Below are 17983 nucleotides of genomic sequence, written 5' to 3'. Positions count from 1 at the left end.
GAAATTTATTTTCTCACAATTATGGAGGTTAGAAGTCCAAACCAGGGTCTCAGCTGAGTCTATTCCTTCTTGAGTCTTTCTCCTAGTTTCTCCTATTTGCCGGTAATCCTTAGAATTCCTTGGTGTTCCTTACAGTTCCTTGGCATCTGTCTTCCCCTGTGTGTGTCTCTTTGTATACTCTGCTCTTTTATAACTCAGAAGCGATTAGGTTTAGGACCCACCCTACTAGGGTATGACCTAATTAACATAACAAAGAAAACCCTATTTCCAAACAGGATCACATCCACTAGTGGCCAGGGCTTCAACACAGATTTTGAGGGACACAATTCAATCCATAACAGTGTGTGACTCATGGGAGAATGGGGAATTCTTAGAGGCCAAGAGCCTCTCAGTACATTCAGATGTTAGAGAGAGGCTGGCCTGATGTGTAGTCAGATGGGTATCAAGGTGTGCTGGGAGTAGAACTTGGAGGAGATCACTATTAACCGTTAGAGTAGACAGACGGGGATGTGATCTCTGAGAACGGAGCCACTGGGCAGAGGTAGGATGGGCGAGGGTGTGCTTACAAAGAGGAGGCTAAGGTGGAAGGAAGGGGAGAGGGAGAATTTATAATAGTTTTTTTTAAATAATATTTTATTGTGTTTAAGATGAAGGTTTACACAGCAAGTTATGTTCCCATTTAATAATTTCTACACAAATTATTCAGTTCTATTGGTTACATTTTTCACAATGTGACATCATTCTCGTTCATTCCATCCTGTTTGTACTATTTTCAGTACACCTTACCTTCTCCTCTTTGCTTTAATTTTTGACCATTTGGTTTCATACAGATGATTTTTTAAGGAAGCTCATTACTCATGGGTGACATTCTTTACTTTAGGAGGCAATCTGTTGTTTAGCTAAAAGGTGACCTCAAAGGATAATTTCCATTTAAGGTTTAAAGAGTAATGGGGCGGCAGCCTTGGGGAGTCCTCTAGTCTCAACCAGCCCAGGAAGTTTGGACTTTTTAAGAATTTCAGTTCTGTTCCACATTTTTCTCTCATTCTGTCAGGATCCACCTATTGTGGTCCTGATCAGAACAGTTGGTAGTAGTAGCTGGGCACCACCTAGTTCTTCTGGTCTCAGGGTAGATGAGGCTTTATTTCATTTTGTTTGCTTGCTTGGATGGTTTTCAGCACCAAGTGGGGTTTATCACCTTGTAAAGACTTTCAGCTATGGTGTCTTGGGTAGTCTTTGTTCTGAGGCATCCTTTCTGGAACACCAAGGACCAGGACAATCTGGGGAGGAAAGACTGTTCTTCTGGCTTGGATATTGTAACTTTTTCGGCCCATGAAGCCTCTGTGTCTGTCAAAGACTAGGGACTGTGATGCATCCTTTGGGCACAGGGAAGCATCATTCAGGGACAGTTGGAAGTTGAGTCCTCTGAGAACCAGGGATATTATTTGCCAAGTTCTTCTTCTGGGTCCTGGGACACACTGTGCTCCTGGCTCTACTTTCTTGGTGGTAGGAGGTCTCTGCACTGAAAAACTGCTAGACCCAGGTGAAGATTGATGCAAAGACCTTTCCCCAGAGCTGACACAGAGAGAAGGCTTTCCCCTAGAGCTAGCACCCAGAATTCAGGCTTCTAACCTCCTAAACTGTGAGCAAATAAATTTCTGTTTTTTAAAGCCATCCACTTGTGGTATTTCTGTGATAGCAACACTAGGTAACCAAGACAGAATTTGGTACCAGGAGAGTGGAGTGCTGTTCTAATAGATACCTAAGCTGTAGAAGTGGTTTTGGAATTGGGGTAGAGGCTGGAAGAGTTAATAGTAAAAGCCTAAATTGCCTTGAAGAGACTGTTGGTGGAATTATGGACATCAAAGGCAGTCCTGGTGAGGGCTCAGAAGGAAGTAAGGAGAGCTGTAACACTGGAGACAGCACAGATGGTGAGAAGAAGTGACAGAGAAACAACAGCAGCAGAGCCAGGAGACCGGTGCGAGATGGTGCGAGAGCCGATCCACGGAGCAAGAGAGCTGAGTGCCTTCAGGCCGAGGCTTCCTACAGATTAGTAAATAAGCACAAATAAGCCCATGCTTACCTTGCTTACTGGGTCATCCACCTCTGGCTACCACTAACAACTGTTCTGATCAGGGCCACAATAAATGGATCCTGACAGAAAGGGAGAAAAATGTGGAACAGAACTCAAATTCTTAGAAAGTTCAGGCTTACTGGATAGGTTGAAATTAAAGAGCACCCAGAGACTATTGCCCTGAGATACTCCATAAACCTTGAACTGAAGCTACTCCCCTGAGGGCACCTTTTAGCAAAATAACAGATTGGCTCACAAAAGAAAGAATATTACCAGTGAGTACTGCGTACCTTTTTTTTTTTTTATTAACTTTTATTGAGCTTCAAGTGAATGTTTACAAATCAAGTCAGTCTGTCACATATAAGTTTATATACATCTTACTCCTTACTCCCACTTGCTCTCCCCCTGATGAGTCAGCCCTTCCAGTCTCTCCTTTCGTGACAATTTTGCCAGCTTCCAACTCTCTCTATCCTCCCATCCCCCCTCCAGACAGGAGATGCCAACACAGTCTCAAGTGTCCACCTGATATAATTAGCTTGCTCTTCATCAGCATCTCTCTCCTACCCACTGTCCAGTCCCTTTCATGTCTGATGAGTTGTCTTCGGGGATGGTTCCTGTCCTGTGCCAATAGAAGTTTTGGGGACCATGACCGCCGGGATTCCTCTAGTCTCAGGCAGACCATTAAGTCTGGTCTTTTTGTGAGAATTTGGGGTCTGCATCCCACTGATCTCCTGCTCCCTCAGGGGTTCTCTATTGTGCTCCCTGTCAGGGCAGTCATCGATTGTGGCCGGGCACCAACTAGTTCTTCTGGTCTCAGGATGATGTAGGTCTCTGGTTCATGTGGCCCTTTCTGTCTCTTGGGCTCTTCGTTGTCGTGTGACCTTGGTGTTCTTCATTCTCCTTTGATCCAGGTGGGTTGAGACCAACTGATGCATCTTAGATGGCCGCTTGTTAGCATTTAAGACCCCAGAAGCCACATTTCAAAGTGGGATGCAGAATGTTTTCATAATAGAATTATTTTGCCAATTGACTTAGAAGTCCCCTTAAACCATGGTTCCCAAATCCCCGCCCTTGCTCCGCTGACCTTTGAAGCATTCATTTTATCCTGGAAACTTCTTTGCTTTTGGTCCAGTCCAATTGAGCTGACCTTCCATGTATTGAGTGTTGTCCTTCCCTTCACCTAAAGCAGTTCTTATCTACTAATTAATCAGTAAAAAAAACCCTCTCCCTCCCTCCCCTCCTCGTAACCACAAAAGTATGTGTCCTTCTCAGTTTATACTATTTCTCAAGATCTTATAATAGTGGTCTTATACAATATTTGTCCTTTTGGCTCTGACTGATTTCGCTCAGCATAATGCCTTCCACATTCCTCCACGTTATGAAATGTTTCACAGATTTGTCACTGTTCTTTATCGATGCGTAGTATTCCATTGTGTGAATATACCACAATTTATTTAACCATTCATCCGTTGATGGACACCTTGGTTGCTTCCAGCTTTTTGCTTTTGTAAACAGAGCTGCAATAAACATGGGTGTGCATATATCTGTTTGTGTGAAGGCTCTTGTTTCTCTAGGGTATATTCCGAGGAGTGGGATTTCTGGGTTGTATGGTAGTTCTACTTCTAACTGTTTAAGATAACGCCAGATAGATTTCCAAAGTGGTTGTACCATTTTACATTCCCACCAGCAGTGTATAAGAGTTCCAATCTCTCCGCAGCCTCTCCAACATTTATTATTTTGTGTTTTTTGGATTAATGCCAGCCTTGTTGGAGTGAGATGGAATCTCATCGTGGTTTTAATTTGCATTTCTCTAATGGCTATTAATCAAGAGCATTTTCTCATGTATCTGTTAGCTGCCTGAATATCTTCTTTAGTGAAGTGTGTGTTCATATCCTTTGCCCACTTCTTGATTGGGTTGTTTGTCTTTTTGTGGTTGAGTTTTGACAGAATCATATAGATTTTAGAGATCAGGCACTGGTCGGAGATGTCATAGCTGAAAATTCTTTCCCAGTCTGTAGGTGGTCTTTTTACTCTTTTGGTGAAGTCTTTAGATGAGCATAGGTGTTTGATTTTTAGGGGCTCCCAGTTATCTGGTTTCTCTTCATCCTTTTTGGTAATGTTTTGTATTCTCTTTATGCCTTGTATTAGGGCTCCTAAGCTTGTCCCTATTTTTTCTTCCATGATCTTTATCGTTTTAGTCTTTATGTTTAGGTCCTTGATCCACTTGGAGTTAGTTTTTGTGCATGGTGTGAGGTATGGGTCCTGTTTCATTTTTTTGCAAATGGATATCCAGTTATGCCAGCACTGTTTGTTAAAAAGACTATCTTTTCCCCAATTAGCTGACACTGGGCCTTTGTCAAATATCAGCTGCTCATATGTGGATGGATTTATATCTGGGTTCTCAATTCTGTTCCACTGGTCTATGTGCCTGTTGTTGTACCACTACCAGGCTGTTTTGACTACTGTGGCTGCATAATAGGTTCTGAAATCAGGTAGAGTGAGGCCTCTCACTTTCTTCTTCTTTTTCAGTAATGCTTTGCTTATCCGAGGCTTCTTTCCCTTCCATATGAAGTTGGTGATTTGTTTCTCTAGCACCTTAAAAAATGACATTGAAATTTGGATCGGAAGTGCATTGTATGTATAGATGGCTTTTGGTAGAATAGACATTTTTACTATGTTAAGTCTTCCTATCCGTGAGCAAGGTATGTTTTTCCACTTAAGTAGGTCCTTTTGAATTTCTTGTAGTAGAGCTTTGTAGTTTTCTTTGTATAGGTCTTTTACATCCTTGGTAAGATTTATTCCTAAGTATTTTATCTTCTTGGGGGCTACTGTGAATGGTATTGATTTGGTTATTTCCTCTTCGATGTTCTTTTTGTTGATGTAGAGGAATCCAAGTGATTTTTGTATGTTCATCTTATAACCTGAGACTCTGCCAAATTCTTCTATTAGTTTCAGTAGTTTTCTGGAGGATTCCTTAGGGTTTTCTGTGTATAAGATCATGTCATCTGCAAATAGAGATAATTTTATTTCCTCCTTGCCAATCCGGATGTCCTTTATTTCTTTGTCTAGCCTAATTGCCCTGGCTAGGACTTCTGGCACAATGTTGAATAAGAGCGGTGATAAAGGGCATCCTTGTCTGGTTCCCGTTCTCAAGGGAAATGCTTTCAGGTTCTCTCCATTTAGAGTGATGTTGGCTGTTGGCTTTGCATTAAAAAAAAAAATGCCCTTTATTATGTTGAGGAATTTTCCTTCAATTCCTATTTTGGTGAGAGTTTTTATCATAAATGGGTGTTGGACTTTGTCAAATGCCTTTTCTGCATCAATTGATAAGATCATGTGGTTTTTTTCTTTTGTTTTATTTATGTGGTGGATTACATTAATGGTTTTTCTGATATTAAACCAGACTTGCATACCTGGTATAAATCCCACTTGGTCGTGGTGAATTATTTTCTTGATATGTTGTTGAATTCTATTGGCTAAAATTTTGTTGAGGATTTTTGTATCTATGTTCATGAGGGATATAGGTCTGTAATTTTCTTTTTTTGTGATGTCTTTACCTGGTTTTGCTATCAGGGAGATGGTGGCTTCATAGAATGAGTTGGGTAGTATTCCGTCATTTTCTATGCTTTGAAATACCTTTAGTAGTAGCGGTGTTACCTCTTCTCTGAAAGTTTGGTAGAACTCTGCCGTGAAGCCGTCCGGGCCAGGGCTTTTTTTTGTTGGGAGTTTTTTGATTACCGTTTCAATCTCTTTTTTTGTTATGGGTCTATTTAGTTGTTCTACTTCTGAATGTGTTAGTTTAGGTAGGTAGTGTTTTTCCAGGAATTCATCCATTTCTTCTAGGTTTGCAAATTTGTTAGAGTACAATTTTTCATAATAACCTGATATGATTCTTTTAATTTCAGTTGGGTCTGTTGTGATGTGGCCCTTCTCGTTTCTTATTCGGGTTATTTGTTTCCTTTCCTGTATTTCTTTAGTCAGTCTAGCCAATGGTTTATCAATTTTGTTATTTTTTTCAAAGAACCAGCTTTGGCTTTGTTAATTCTTTCAATTGTTTTATTGTTCTCTAATTACTTTAGTTCAGCTCTAATTTTTATTATTTGTTTTCTTCTGGTGCCTGATGGATTCTTTTGTTGCTCACTTTCTATTTGTTCAAGTTGTAGGGACAGTTCTCTGATTTTTGCTCTTTCTTCTTTTTGTATGTGTGCATTTATCGATATAAATTGGCCTCTGAGCACTGCTTTTGCTGTGTCCCAGAGGTTTTGCTAGGAAGTATTTTCATTCTCGTTGCATTCTATGAATTTCCTTATTCCCTCCTTGATGTCTTCTATAACCCAGTCTTTTTTCAGGAGGGTATTGTTCAGTTTCCAAGTATTTGATTTCTTTTCCCTAGTTTTTCCGTAATTGATTTCTAGTTTTATTGCCTTGTGGTGTGAGAAGATGCTTTGTAATATTTCGATGTTTTGGATTCTGCAAAGGTTTGTTTTATGACCTAATATGCGGTCTATTCTAAAGAATGTTCCATGTGCACTAGAAAAAAAAGTATACTTTGTAGCAGTTGGGTGGAGAGTTCTGTATCAGTCAATGAGGTCAAGTTGGTTGATTGTTGTAATTAGGTCTTCCGTGTCTCTATTGAGCTTCTTACTGGATGTCCTGTCCTTCTCCGAAAGTGGTGTGTTGAAGTCTCCTACTATAATTGCGGAGGTGCCTATCTCACTTTTCAGTTCTGTTAAAATTTGATTTATGTATCTTGCAGCCCTGTCATTGGGTGCATAAATATTTAATATGGTTATGTCTTCCTGATCAATTGTCCCTTTTATCATTATGTGGTGTCCTTCTTTATCCTTTGTGGTGGATTTAAGTCTAAATTCTATTTTGTCAGAAATTAATATTGCTACCCCTCTTCTTTTTTGCTTATTGTTTGCTTGATATATTTTTTTTCCATTCTTTGAGTTTTAGTTTGTTTGTGTCTCTAAGTCTAAGGTGTGTCTCTTGTAGGCAGCATATAGACGGATCGTGTGTCTTTATCCAGTCTGAGACTCTCTGTCTCTTTATTGGTGCATTTAGTCCATTTACATTCAGCGTAATTATAGATAAATAAGTGTTTAGTGTTGTCATTTTGATGCCTTTTTATGTGTGTTGTTGATAATTTCATTTTTCCACATACTTTTTTGTGCTGAGACGTTTTTCTTAGTAAATTGTGAGATCCTCATTTTCGTAGTGTTTGACTTTATGTTTGTTGAGTCGTTACGTTTTTCTTGACTTTTATCTTGAGTTATGGAGTTGTTATACCTCTTTGTGGTTACCTTAATATTTACCCCTATTTTTCTAAGTAAAAACCTAACTTGTATTGTTCTATATTGCCTTGTATCACTCTCCATATGGCAGTTCTATGCCACCTGTATTTAGTCCCTCTTTTTGATTATTGTGATCTTTTACATATTGACTTCAGTGATTCCCTGTTATGAGCATTTTTTAAAAAATTAATCTTAATTTGTTTTTGTGATTTCCCTATTTGTGTTGATATCAGGATGTTCTGTTTTGTGACCTTGTGTTGTGCTGATATCTGATATTATTGGTTCTCTGACCAAATAATATCCTTTAGTATTTCTTGTAGCTTTGGTTTGGTTGTTGCAAATTCTCTAAACTTGTGTTTATCTGTAAATATCTTGATTTCGTCTTCATATTTCAGAGAGAGTTTTGCTGGATATATGATCCTTGGCTGGCAGTTTTTCTCCTTCAGCGCTCTGTATATGTCGTCCCATTCCCTTCTTGCCTGCATGGTTTCTGCTGAGTAGTCTTAACTTATTCTTATTGATTCTCCCTTGAAGGAGACCTTTCTTTTCTCCCTGGCTGCTTTTAAAATTTTCTCTTTATCTTTGGTTTTGGCAAGTTTGATGATAATATGTCTTGGTGTTTTTCTTTTTGGATCAATCTTAAATGGGGTTTGATGAGCATCTTGGATAGATATCCTTTCGTCTTTCATGATGTCAGGGAAGTTTTCTGTCAGGAGATCTTCAACTATTTTCTCTGTGTTTTCTGTCCTCCCTCCCTGTTCTGGGACTCCAATCACACGCAAGTTATCCTTCTTGATAGAGTCCCACATGATGCTTAGGGTTTCTTCATTTTTTTAAATTCTTTTATCTGATTTTTTTTCAGCTATGTTGGTGTTAATTCCCTGGTCCTCCAGATGTCCCAGTCTGCATTCTAATTGCTCGAGTCTGCTCCTCTGACTTCCTATTGCGTTGTCTAATTCTGTAATTTTATTGTTAATCTTTTGGATTTCTCCATGCTGTCTCTCTATGGATTCTTGCAACTTATTAATTTTTCCACTATGTTCTTGAATAATCTTTTTGAGTTCTTCAACTGTTTTATCAGTGTGTTCCTTGGCTTTTTCTGCAGTTTGCCTTATTTCGTTTGTGATGTCTTGAAGCATTCTGTAAATTAGTTTTTTATATTCTGTATCTGATAATTCCAGGATTGTATCTTCATTTGGGAAAGATTTTGATTCTTTTGTTTGGGGGGTTGTAGAAGCTGTCATGGTCTGCCTCTTTATGTGGTTTGATATCGACTGCTGTCTCTGAGCCATCACTGGGAAACTTGTTTTTCCAGAAAATCCGCTGACTGGGACGCTGGCTCCAGGCTCCGAAAACAGTCGCTGCTTCCCCGTATTTGTTCGTTTTCCGTCTCTAAATCTGTGTATGTTGTTCAGGGTTCGTAGATTGTTATATATGTGATCGATTCACTTGTTTTTCCGAGTCTTTGTTGCAAGAGGGATCTGAGGTAGCATCTACCTAGTCCGCCATCTTGGCCCTGCCTCCAGAACCACTGCCTTGATGCGGAAGCCACGCGGAGGGCGCAGAGCCTGGCGCCGCCAAGCGTCGCGCAACTCCTGCCTACTGTGTAAAAAAAAAAAAATCATCTACATGAGACCAAATGGTCAACAATTACTTTAAAGCAAAAATGAAAGGGTAAGGGGACAGGGAAACCAGATTTTTGGAAGTGAATCATCCAGAAGGAAACTAATGAGAATGCTAACACATTGTGAAAAATATAACCAATGTCTCTGAACAATTTGTGTAGTAATTGTTAAATGGGAACCTAATTTGCTGTGTAAACTTTCACTGAAAATGCAACAAAATATTAAAAAATAAATAAATAAAAACCCTATGGAGTCTGTTCTACCCTGACACACATGGGGTCGCCATGAATTGGGCTCGACTCGACAGCCACTGGTGTAAGTGGTTTATATATAGAATCTCATTTGATTTTCTCAGTAGCGCTCAATAGACAGCTCATTGAAGGAATGAGGAATACCTGGTCTCTTGGAGGAAAAATTGAGGCTCGTGAAGTTTGGTAATTTGCCTAGGTTATAAAGCTCCTGGAAACCCTGGTGGCATAGGGGTTAAGAGCTATGTCTGCTAATCAAAAGGTTGGCAGTTTGAATCCACCAGGCACTCCTCGGAAACTCTATGGGGCAGTTCTACTCTGTCCTAAAGGGTCGCTATCCTTCCGACGCGATGGCAACAGTTTTGTTTTTTTTTTTAAATAAAGCTCCTAGATTCAGGCTCGGCTGTTTCTGTTGGCCAATCCTGGGCTTTGAATCCCTGGGACAAATTACTCTCACCCTTTGTTGGCTCCTGACTGGTCTCCCTGTCTCCGGGTGTAACCCCTGCTAATCTGTCCTCCCCATTGTTTCATAAATGCTCTTTCTGTAGAGTGGACTCCGACTTACGATGGGTCCGTGTGTGTCGGAGTAGAACTGTGCTCCACAGGGTTTTCAATGGCTGACTTTTTGGGAGGTAGATCATCAGACCTTTCTTCTGAGGAGCCTCTGGGCGGACTTGAACCTCTAACCTTTGACTTAGCAGCTGAGTGCTCAACTGTTTTTGCCACCCAGAAACTCCTACATCTTGAGAGCTCTCTGGCTGTTTCAAACTCTTGAGTGTAGTGCACGGCACACTTCATCTGGCTAGTTCTCTAGTTTCATTCCTGGCCAGTGCCTCCACCTTCATTTGGCTCAAGCAAAGTGTGTTATACAGTTCCTCACATCTGCATCTTCACATATGTTGCTGTTTTTTGTCCCAGAATGTCCTTTTCCTCTTTTGTTTTTCTAGCTTAATTCCTACTCATCCTCAGCTCAGCTCAATCACTTCCACTTTCTCTAAGATTCCTTCAGCCATGATGGGCACTGCTAGGATGCCCTTACTTGTTCCCACAGCACCCAAGGCCCTCCTTTAAAGTAGTTGGTTTGAAAAGTCACTTCTTCTGAAGCATTTGCTAACACTCCAATGTATAATTGACTTGTGTTGCTGTCCAGTCGATTCCAATTCATGGCGACCCCATGCGACAGAGGAGAACTGCTCCATAAGGTTTTCTTGGCTGTAATCTTTATGAAAACAGATTGCCAGGCCTTTTTTCTGCAGTGCAGGTGGGTGGGTTCAAGCTGCCAAGCTTTTGGTTAGTAGACAAGAGCATACTGTTTGTACCACCTAGTGACCTATACTCAAGCCACCGTGATCCTTTAAAACATAAGGCAGATCCTGTGACTCCTCAGCTTAAAACCCCAAAATGGCACCCAACTCATCCCCAGTCAAAATCCAGGTAGCTATAAGGCTCGAAAAAGGAGCCCTGGTGGCACAGTGGCTAAGTGCTCACTGCTAACTGAAAGGTCGGATGTTGGAACCCAATAGCTGCTCAGTGGGAGAAAAGACCTTGCTATCTGTTCCTATAAAGATTACAGCCTAGGAAATCCTATGGGGACAGTTCTACTCTGTTGTATAGGGTTGTTATGAGTCGGAATCGACTCGACAGTACATAACAACATAAGGCTCAACATTAGCAGTATTCAAACTTTCAACAGCATGCAAATCACCTGGGATCTCATTAAAATACAGACTGTGACATAGTATGTCTGGGGCAGAGCCTGAGAGTCTGCATTCCTAACCAACCCCTAGGTGAGAATGATACTCCTTGGACCCCACTCTGAATGGTAAGGCTCTCCATGACCTGGCTCTCATCACCTCTCTCACCTCCTCTCCTTCTATTCTCCTTCTTGCTATCTATACTCCAGCCATACTGAACTCCCTATCGTTCAGAGAACACACAAGAAACGTTCTCTTACCTTAGGGCCTGTGCACTAGTTATTCCTTTTGCCTAGAAAGCTCTTACCTCAGATATCCACTGGGCAAATCTCTCACTGGAGCCCCTGGGTGGTGCAACCAGTTAACAAGCTTGGCTGCTAACTGAGAAGTTGGAGGTTCGACTCCACCCAGAGGTGCCTCAGAATAAAGATCTGGGTATCTACTTCAGAAAAATCAGCCATTGAAACCGTTATGTAGCACTTCTACTCTGACACACATGGGGTCACCACGAGTCAGAGTCGACTGGACAGCAACTGCTGCTTTAACTCTCTCATTTTAAGTCTTTGCTCACATCTCTCCTTTTCAATGAGGGTCACCCTGACTCAAAACCAAATCAAACCCACTGCCATCAGTTGATTCTGACTCACAACAACTCTATAGGACAAAGTAGAACTGTCCCAATAGGGTTTCCAAGGCTGCAAATCTTCACAGAAGCAGACTGCCACATCTTTCTCCTGCAGAGCTGCTGGTGGGTTCAGACTGCCAACCAGGGGTGGATAAACCAGTAAGTGAGGTACACATGGGCTTATTTTCACCACATCATGTGAAATTGCGCACTACAGATTAGTAAGTAAGCACGCATAAGCCCGTGTGTACCTTGCTTACTGATTGATCTTCCCTGCCGCCAACCTTTTGATTTGCAGTCCAGTGCTTAACCACTGTACCACCAGGGCTCCTTACCCTGACTACTGAGTTAATATTGCAACCTGCCCTCTATTTCCCCCAATCTTGTGTCCTGCACTTCTGAACCCTTTATCTTGCTCTTCTGGTCTTTTTTCCCAAACCTCTTATGATCTTTTAACATACTTTATAAATTTACTTATGCATATATTTACTAATTTTTTATCTAGCTCCTCCCCAATTCGAGGAAGCCAGTTCTTTAAAGAGTTCTTTGTGTGTGTTGTTCACTGATGTTCCCCAAGAGTCCTGAACAGTTGCCAATACATACCATTTGCATTTTTAAATTTGAAAGTGGTGGAGGAGGGAGAAGAATTAAGATAATGTGGCGTGACTGTGTATATTCCACTGAGTATCTTTCCCCAAGGGCATTTGGCTTGGTGCTTGGCATATTGATAGGAGACATTGCTTTGCTCATTGCAAAGGCTTTTTTCTGGACAATGCTGGGCAAAGCACACCTTGCTTGAGACCTTAGAAAAGAAGCGGGGCTCCCTTACCTTTATCTCCAGACGACTCGAGGTAAAACGTTCTCTTCTACCAATAAACTTGCCGTTATCACCAGAGATAAATTTCAGGAAGGAAATAAAAAATAGTGTTTGTAATTACTGCCTTCTATCTTACCCGTGATTCAGATGGGCAAGTGCTGCTTCTGTACTTAATTGTCTTCAAATTTAGTAAAGCAATCAGGTGTGCCTGTTCAGATGGCAGACGTTGACTCCCTTTTAATTTTACCACTTTATCCTCCTTCTCGCTTCATTTTCCTCAATCCTCCTACATTACCAAGCTTTTGCCAGGCATTGTTTGACTGACATTGTAGTTAGTGTTTTTATATAACTAAGAAGATTACATCACTGGATAATGACACAAGCTAACTTCTCCACAGATTTAACTCTTGAGGTGATTTTGGGCACTCTGTACAAAGATCAAGAAATTGTCTTGATTTTCTGTTGGATTTTCTACTTTTTCTTCGTCAAAAACAAACAAAAAATAATCTTTATTAGGTTGAACCATATGAAATCGCCAAAATTCAACCATTTTGATCTATAAAAGCAGTTTCATATGGTTCAACCTAAATATAATCAGGAGAGTTTCTACCAGGGCTTTGAACCGGTTCTTCCTGGCTCAGTCATGGCCAACGAAGCGAAACCTGAACAGGTCCAGATTTTTAAAATGTGAGTGAAGTGGGACGACAAGCGGAACAGGAAAAATTACAGGTCGAAGCCCTGCAGGAAACTTAACCTCTCTCTTAGAAAACAAGGGCAGCGTGCAGGTAGTATAGCAATCACATCTCTTGACTGGCAGACTTGGAAACAGCGACGTCTTTCTCAAAGATGGCAGACAACCGTGCAACTTCGAAGGTGTTGCTCTCCGCAGTCCTGGCAATAATCCAATCTCCCACATCAGGGCTCACCATGCCTCTTCAAGTCTCCCATTCCAGGCCTTCGACCTGTAATTTTTCCCATTCTGCTTATTGTTCCGATTCACCCAAATTAAAAAAAAAATTTGGGTCTGTCCCAATTTTACTTGGTTGGCCATGATTGAACTGGTTTGAAGTCCTGGTTTCTACCCACATTTCTTTAGAAAGCAATTTCTTAGCAAAGAAGCAAGGCTTGTAAGTTGCAAAATAAAACCTTGCTGAAAATAGGGCTCTTAGCCTTCATGAAGAGAGAACACTCTTGTTGTCCTCATGTGTTATGAACTGAATTGTGCCCCCCCCCGCCAAAAAAAAAGATGTCAAAATCCTAACCCCTGTATCTGTGAATGTGACCCTGTTTGGGATAGGGGGTTTTCTTTTGTTATGTTAATGAGGCCTACCAGAGTAGGGTGGGTTCTAAACCTAATCCTTTCTGTGTAGCGTCTTATAAAGGAGCCCTAGAGGCACAACGGTTAAGCATTGGCTGCTAACTGAAAGGTTGGTGAATCAAACCCACCCAGCCAGTCCACAGGAGAAAGACCTGGCAATCTGCTCTTGTAAAGATTGTGTTGTTGATAGGTGCCATCAAGTCAGTTCCAACTCATAGCAACCCTATGTACAACAGAACAAAACACTGCCCGGTCTTGCGACATCCTTACAATCATTATGCTTGAGCCCATTGTTGCAGCCCTGGTGTCAGTGCATCTCATTGAGGGTCTTCCTATTTTCTGCTGACCTTGTACTTTACCAAAAATGATATCCTTCTCCAGGGACTGATCCCTCCTGACAACATGTCCAAAGTATGTAAGATGCAGTCTCACCATCCTTGTTTCTAAGGAGCATTCTGGTTGTACTTCTTCCAAGACAGATTTGTCCGTTCTTCTGACAGTCCATGGTATGTTCAATATTCTTCGCCAACACCACAATTCGAAGGTATCAATTCTTCTTTGGTCTTCCTTATTCATTGTCCAGTTTTGTAAAGATTACCACCAAGGAAACCCTATGGGGGAGTTCTACTCTGTAACACATGAGGTCCCTATGAGTCAAAATGGGCTTGACAGCACCTAACAACAACGTAACACAGAAAAACACACAAGGGAAAGACAGGTATCATGTGAAAATGTATTTACAAACAGCCAAGGACCACCAAGGAACTCCTGGGGCTAACAACAAAGAAAAATCCTCCCCTAGAGCCAATGTCCTGATTTGGATTTCTGTCTTCCAGAACTGTGAGAAAACAAATATCTGTTCTTTAAAGCCATCCACTGTGGTATATTTTGGTATGGCAGCACTAGGAGACTAAGACACAATGACCAGTCTCATCCTGACCACCATGGGCCCCTTGAGCTAGCACTGGGCTGGGAAAGAAGTTTGGCTGACAGCCATGGATAATTAAGGCCCTGGGGGCCTTCTAGTCACCACACTGGAGAGAAATATTCTCAGTCTCTTAGCCCATTCAGAGAAACCCATCCATCCATCCTTTCCCTAAACCTTGTCACCAAACCTCCAATTTTCTTTCCTTCAGGCCATGTTTACCTACTCAGATTTTTAGTCACTGCCAAGGAATTTGTATGGATGCTGAGCTCAGGCCATTTCCCTTTCCAGACAAAGTGCAGACAGAGATGCTTTGCTTAAAGTTCTATCGAGGAGATCCTTCTTCTTCACTGTCCTTTTGGGCTATACTGCAGGGAGGTTATGTTCTGGTTATCTACCAAGGTCTAACAAACTATCCCCAAACATGGTCATGTACAACAACCATTTCATTATGCTTGTGGATTCTGTGGGTCAGGAATTCCGACAGGGGACAGCAGGAATGGCTCCACCACGTCTGGGGCCTCAGCTGGGAAGACTCAAAGGCTGGAGTTTACTCCATGGCTGGGGGCTGGAATCCTTTTGGGTGCATCTTCACTTACATGTCTGGTTTTTGATGCTGGCCATTAGTGGGACTTCAGTTGGGCTATCAACTAAAACATCTACATACGGCCTCTCCATGTGGTCTGAGTGGGCTAGTCTGGGTTTCCTCACAGTGTGCCCATTAGGTTTCAAGCAGGGCTTTGAACTGGTTTCTTCTGGCTTGAACCACTGCTGAGAATTTGCATTTCTAACAAGTTGCCTGCTGAGAATTTGGATTTCCACTCCAGATATACTGAATCAGAATCTACATTTTAACAAGATCCCCAGGTGATTCTTACTAAACTTCTTGGGAACTTGTTAGAAAGAGTAATTTGAACCAGTTTGACACCCCCAGTTTCAAGAGCAAGCAACTCAGGAGAACCAGGCAGAAACTGTATCTATCACCTATGATGACCTAGCCTCAGAAGTTACGTAGACCACTTCCACTGTAGTAATACGCCTGCCCAGGTTCAAGGGGAAAGAACATAGACCTTCCCTCTCAATGGGACGTCATAAGAGACGTGCATGGGATGGGTGATATTGCTGCAGCTCTTAAATATTAGCTCTTATTATTAGGCATTACCAGGCTATTTTCTGAAATGAAAACTATTGAAATAAATATTCTCAATGATTGATTTTCACTTATTAAATATTTTAGTAAACACCAGGAGATGATTTTTGCAATCTTTTATGTGTCTTAAAGCATTTTTGCTCATTTTTCAGAATTGGAAGGATTTCTATTATTTGTTTTTTTAAGTTTCTAATTAATTAATTAATTTAATTTTAGCTCATTATGCCTGCTGAGCTTGTTTACAATATTTTTGTCTCTTTAAAATTTCTATTTCTGACTCTAAGTGAATCATCTAAATAATAATTTTGTCCCAAACCACTATTTCAAATCATTTATTATTCTCCTTCCTTTTTGTTTTTACTATAAACCTTGGGTCCAGAGGGTAAATTATCATTCTCCATTCATAGCACATTATCAAAGTTTGTGTTATTGGTCCCAATTCTTTATCCCTTTCTGCATCCACTCCTTGCCATGGCCTCATTGGAGGCGGAATGTGCTTTCCTATCCCTCGACTTTAGGCTTGACTACGTGGCTTATTTTGGGCAAAAATGATGGCGTGTCAGTTCTGAGCATAGGCCTTAGGAGACCTTACGTGTTTCTGCTCGCCCTCTTGTCCTGCCTCAGAAGTCACCAAAGAAGAACATGCCCTGGCTAGCCTGATGGTCCAAGGAAGATGAGAGTCACATGGAGTGGAGCTGCCTCAGTCCAGCCACCCAGCCAAGGCCAGCTTAGATCAGCCAAACCCTTGGCCAGCCTGCAGGCATATAAACAATACTTGATTATTGCTGTTTCAGTCCACTGAGTTTTGGGGTGTTTTCTTATGTAGCAATGCCATACTGATCTACACATTATCCTCAATACTCTTTCTAAGACTCCTCTAACTACCTACTCATCTACTTATTTAGTTTTACTCTTCTAATCTGATCTTCTTCCATTCTTCTTCCCTCCATAGATACCCACTTGAATGTGCATATGTCTTTAAATTTACATATATTCTTTAAAAATATGTAATCTAGTTTATTTGTTTTTTTTAAAAACTACTTATAAGGCATCATCCTCTGAATCTTTGTCTTCTTTGCTCTTTTCACACATTATATTTTAAACATCCATCTCTGTTATTATATGAAAATAGTTCTTTGCTTCTAATTTGTTTCATAGTATTTCATATTCTCCACCCCTACTTCCCATTTTACTTATCTATTACCCTAATAAGGAGCCCTGGTGGTACAGTGGTTAAGTGCTCAGCTGCTAACCGAAAGGTTGGTGGTTTGAACCCACCAGCTGCTCTGTGGGAGAAAGATGTGGCAGTCTGCTTCCATGAAGATTTACAGCCTTGGAAACTCTATGGGGCAGTTCTACTGTGTCCTACAGGGTCGCCATGAGTCAGAATGGACTCCACGGCAATGTTTTTTTTTTTTTTAATTACCCTAGTAATGGACATAAGGCTGCCTCCAGTTTCTTAGTCCCACTCTCTCACATGCCCTTCATGGCATGGAAATTTCTCTGAGATTCTGTTATCCTAAAGCATTAAAAAAACCCCACTGCCATTGAGTCGAATACGACTCATAGAGATCCTATAAGACAGAGTAGAACTACCCCATAGGGTTTCCAAGGAGCAGCTGGTGGATTTGAACTGCTGATCTTTTCAGTCACAGCCAAGCTCTTAACCACTGCACCACCGGGGCTCCATCCTAGGGCATTAACACTCTTAATTTCACTAAGTACTGCCAGATTTCTTTCCAGAATGGCTATACCTCTTTAACTCATAACCCATTGCTGTCAAGTTGATTCCAACTCATAGTGACCCTATAGGACAGAGTAGAACTGCTCCATAGGGTTTTCTAGGCTGTAATCTTTATGGGAGCAGACTGCCACATCTTTCTCCTGCAGAGCTGTAGGTGGGTTCCGCCTTTTGGTTAGTAGCCGAGTGTTTAACCACTTCACCACCAGGGCTCCTTTGTACCCATTTACATTCACAAAAGCAGGGTTTAAGAGTTCCTGAGTTCCCACCTCTTTATCAACATTTAGAACTATCTGCCTTATAAAATTTGCTACTATAACAGGAATACAGTAATGTTCATTGTTGGTTGAATTTGCATTTCTCTTACTATTAGTGCATTTGAGCATCTGTTGATGTTCTAGTTAGCCATTCTGGCCTCTCCTTCTAGAATAACCTATTAATATTCTTTGCCAACTTTTCTATTGGGTTTGCT

Source organism: Elephas maximus, chromosome X (assembly GCF_024166365.1).
Source record: "Elephas maximus indicus isolate mEleMax1 chromosome X, mEleMax1 primary haplotype, whole genome shotgun sequence".
Taxonomy (NCBI): domain Eukaryota; kingdom Metazoa; phylum Chordata; class Mammalia; order Proboscidea; family Elephantidae; genus Elephas; species Elephas maximus.
This window is presented reverse-complemented; position numbering follows the sequence as displayed.